Source organism: Choloepus didactylus, chromosome 11 (genome assembly GCF_015220235.1).
Source record: "Choloepus didactylus isolate mChoDid1 chromosome 11, mChoDid1.pri, whole genome shotgun sequence".
NCBI classification, from domain to species: Eukaryota; Metazoa; Chordata; class Mammalia; order Pilosa; family Megalonychidae; genus Choloepus; species Choloepus didactylus.
This window is the reverse complement of record NC_051317.1, coordinates 55,897,875-55,902,846: the sequence shown is the minus strand read 5'-3', so window position 1 is coordinate 55,902,846 and position 4,972 is coordinate 55,897,875. Positions and strand designations below refer to the sequence as shown.

The 4,972-nt window shown below is 36.4% G+C and overlaps 1 pseudogene; it reads right to left on the bottom strand.

The window, feature by feature from the left end:
* Nucleotides 1–4,356: 4,356 nt before the first annotated feature.
* On the bottom strand, nt 4,357–4,755 carry LOC119506024 (annotated as a pseudogene).
* Between the last annotated feature and the right edge of the window lie 217 nt (nt 4,756–4,972).

Here is a 4,972-nt window from a genome sequence, read left to right as displayed (position 1 = left end):
GACCAAATGACTGGAACTCTAGCACCATCTAGGACTATGAAGTGACTTTGAAAATGGAAGCCAGGAATAAAGGCTCCACAAGCCAGACAGAGCCTGGATTCCAGACACCATTGAGTTGCCATGACAGTCTCAGATAGCCCAGTGCCAGATGCTTATGTGAGAGAGAGTTAAACATCTGTCTTGTTTAAAAAATAATTGGGGTTTAATGTAAGAAATAAATAAGTTTGAGAACAAATCCTATCAGTTAGGTAGGAAATTTGATTAGGTTGTTTCAGATGAAACGTGGCCCTCCCAATTCAAGGTGGGTCTTAATCCTTTACTGGAGTCCTTTATGAGTATGAGAGGCAGAAAAAGCTGAGAGACCTTTGAGAGAGAAACACCGGAAAAGAGCTCTCAGAGAGAGAAAAACCTGGAGAGAGCTCACAGAGTGAAAAGCCCTTGGAGAAGAAAGCAAGGACCCACAGAAGCTGAAAGAGCCAGAATCTGAAAGCAATGAAACTCAGGATAGAAGGACCAGTAGACATTGATCATGTGCCTTCCCATGTGAGGGAAGGACCTGGGAAACCAGTGGCCTTTCTTCAGAGAACATATTATCCTACTGATGCCTTAATTGGAACATTTTCATGACCTTAGAACTAAAATTTGTAAACTGATAAATTCCCACTGTAAAAGCCAAACCCATTTCTGGTATATTGCATACTGACAGCTTTAGCAAACCAAAACAGAGTCACTGGGTAAAAACAACCTCTCTAAACCTCAGTTTCCTCATTCATAATATAGGAACAATAACACCTGCCTTATGAGATTGTATTACTATTAATTTTAAAATTAGCAGTGTGCCTATCAAAGTAGGTTTGATTATTTTATTATTTGAAATTTTATTGTAAATTTATCAGCAAAGAATATTGTGCTATATTGTTTAAATCCACCTGAAACCAATCAAAATATCTTGTACATGGTGGCATTTAATAAGTATTTATTGCTTGTTATTGGGACAGACTGCACAAGTTAAAATTCAATCCTCCCATTTTACTGTGCATTGTCTTCTGAAGACACTGATCAACAAAGATGATTTCTTCTGCCATTTTCACACATTTAGTGTTACAAATAACTGATCAGTTTTAGATTTATTGAAAAAGCTGTCAATTTTTCCCTTTATGTTTTTCCTACATAATTATAACATAAAAAACAAAGAAGAAAGGATCCATGGAATAGTAGAATGTTGATTTTATGTGTGAAAAGCATTATAGCTAATGGCCCTGGGTACTCTAGTGTGTTTTCATTAGGTGTCATTATGTTATTCAAATAACACCCCTCTTTTTCTTGTTATTTTTATTAGACTGTTTGATTTCCAATTTTCTAATATGCTTGAAACAGTTTTGCCTTACAAAAATGAGCACTCCAGAAGAATTTCTTTTCAAAATCAATTTTCAGTTGATCACTGAGTCTCCTGAGCATATTTATTTAAATGAGACAATGAAAACAACAAGTTAATCCCAATCACCACCCCATTATTACAGAATTCTCTCTCTCACCTCTATCTATTATCTATCTATCTATCTATCTATCTATCTATCTATCTATCTATCTCTCAGTGAGGGGACATGGTTTTGTTTGTATTACGCCTTAAAATGGAGAGATGTACAAAACTTTGTTTGCCATCATTTGACAAGTAACATATTCTGGTTACCTATGGAAGCCATGATGCACAAATCTTTGGGGCAATTTATGTGACAATCTTTTTTTATTATTTTGCTTTTCTAGAAACTCATTCTGTCTTTTAAGTGGTTCAGCTTTGAATTAATATTTATTTTCATGAAATCCATTTTGAGTTTAAGATAGAATCATTCAGATTTACTGAATGTCAGAATTAAAAGATGCCTTCACTTCTAGTCTGTGAAATGCTGCAACTTCACCGTTGATGAACTGTTACCAGACCTCTGTTTCAAACATCTAAACATGGAAATAGCTGTTTCAAAATGACTCTCATTCAACATTCATCTCATCTCATCCATACCTAATTTCTAAAAGTGTTTTTTTTACACTACATATGAAAATTTTTCTTAAAATTTACACCCAAAAATTTTATCTTTAATTTTGTAGCCATTTAAAATAAGGCTTACACTTTTCTCTTTGTGAGAAATATTTGAAGAATACAAGTTGGGGGATACAGATTTATGAACAAAAGATGCCTTTGCATTCTCTTGGGCATTTTGTACAAACTATGTCATTCAATTCTCACAAATATTATTTCAAGTAGGTACTTGTCCAGTTCGCTAAAGCTGCCAGAGTACAAAATACCAGAAATGAATTGGCTTTTATTAAGGGGATTTTTTTAGTTTACAAATTTACAGTTCTAAGGCCATAAAAGTTTCCAGATTAAGGCATCAGATAAAGGATGTCTTCACTGAAGAAAGGCCAATGGCATCTGGGATTCCTGTGTTACACGGGGAGGCACATGGCTGGAATCTGCTGGGCTTCTCTGGGGGTTAGCCTCCTATTTCCATTGCTTTCTCCAAAATGTCTCTTGGGTTCTGTTAGCTTCTCTTTCTCAGCTCCTGTGTGTCCTTGCTCGTTTCTTCCAAGCGGTTTCTAAGTGTCTGGGGGCCCTCTCTTAGCTTCTCCTGGGGGCAAACTCTGGATAACATATCTTAGCTTCTCTCTGAAATGTCTCTCTTAGCTTCTGTGTCAACCCTAAGCTCTCTCTCCCTCCCTGAGCTCTCTTAAGGAAGCTGGTAAACTAATTATGATCTTCAATGGGCAGGAACACATCTCCATGGAAATAATCTAATCAAACAGTCCCACCCACAGTAAGTCTGCACTCACAATATTGGATTAAAAGAACATGGCTTTTGTGGGGGAACATAATAGATTCAAACCAGCACAGTACTTTTATCTCAATTTTCCCTAGAAGAAAATTAGGGAATAGTTTCTAAAATTTAAAGACGTCACCACAACTTTTCTATGACTTCTTCCTCCAAGCAAAGTAAAAATTATTTTATTTGTTCCTAAATTGACATCATTTCAACTCTTCCTTGCTATCCCAAATTTTATCAATTAGCTATTCTCTATTTTATTATTTTTTCTAACTATTTAAAAACCATATCCCAAGGGGGGGAAAAACAGAAAGAAAGAAAAAAGAAAAAAAAAGAAAAGAAAGGGACAAAGAAAGCCAAAAAAGAAAGGAAACTGAAAGGAAAGGAAGACTGTTCAAATACTACTCTATGTATTGTTTCGTAAACTGTGATAAAAGGCTCCCTCATTATTACCTACAATTATCTATGATTTGGAACCTAAAAGTCTCCAAATTTGTAACAAAATATTTCTTATGGACTCCTGGCTACTAGGAGTATCATAATCAATAATAAATGTATAAATACGTTTGCTATTAAAAAAAAAACCTACATTCCTGAGGTTGTCATACATGAGACCAAATCTGAAACAGAAATGAAATGCTATTCAATTAATTACACTATATTATTATATTCACATATTTGTATAATAGATATGTGTATAATACCTGTACTACTAAAATTTATTTTCACATCTGAACAACTCACAATTCTATCACTTTGTTTGAGCAATTTTATATAATCAGGTAACATATCAATATTTTTTCCCCAATATTAACTAACAAATGTTGACTGGCATGAATCTGAAGACTTTTTCTATGTTGACTCATGTAATCCATGTAATCCATATGTGACTATGTACCACTATTCTCCCCTTTATAGAGATGATGTTGCAGGCATGGACAGGCTAAGTGATAATGCCAAAATTACAAAGTTTGTAAATGGGAGTATGTGGGTTGGAATCCAGAAAATTCAGCTCCAAAGTCCATGCTGTTAATCACCACACCACCTCTCATGTAGGCTTCATTATCTAAAATATCTATAATCCTTATAAATACATATTTTACTAAATTACAGTGAACTTAGATCTCATGGCATTAAACACAGATCTATTATGATTATTGATTAAATGGCACTCAATTATTGAATATCTGTACCATTTTCAACCACACACATGTTTACATGTGCATATTCCCACACACAGGTGCAGAATCATTCCTAGAAAATATCTTTGGGGTCTGTGCTGGTTTGAATCCATTATGTACCCCAGAAAAGCCATGCCCCCAATTTTTTTTTTTTTTTTTTTTTTTACTTATTTAAAACTTTATTGTTTAATTAGCAACCTTGGAAACAAATGTTTAAATCAGGATTCACAGAGGCAAGGGCAGAACCAAAAACCAGTTTTCCCTAATTTGTCAGGCTGGAACAGAGTTTAAACCAGGCCAGACTCACTCCACAACCTACTCTACATCCTGGTACCAGTCACATTGGCTGAATATTGGCTTCACTGTGTCCATGGGCCTATTTCGAGGGCATTCATGGTTTCCTCAAGTTTGAGCATTCCTTGCTTCTGTCGCTTGCTCCATTTGGCCAGGGACTGGAGCATCCACTTGGTCCGGAGCTTGCATATGTAGTTGCCGTAAACCACGACCTTGGTGAAGTCTGAGGATTCCAGAACTTTCAGCTCGAGCATGGCCTTGCTCACTTGCTTAAAGTACAGGATTCAAGTTCTATCTGGATCAAACATGGCTTCCAGCAGCCGCGTCTGGACCTGGAACACCTCGGGATCTTTCAAGTCTTTGGGAACTTTCACACACGGTGGGATGTTTCTCCGAACTGAGTGTCCCCATCGTGAGTTTCTGGAAATCAGGCTCTGGTCAAAGATAGGCCTAACTGCAGCCATGCCCTTTTAATCCAATTTTGTGCAGTCTAGTGTAGGTGGGACCTTAGGTTGTTTCCATGGTGATGTGACCCACCCAAGTCAAGGTGGTTCTTAATTCTTTACTGGAGTTCTATAAAAGAGCTGAGAGAGAGAGAGAGAGAGAGAGAGAGAGAGAGAGAGAGAGAGAGAGAGAGAGAGAGAGAGAAACTAAAATATACAATCCAGAGTTTTCCCCCAG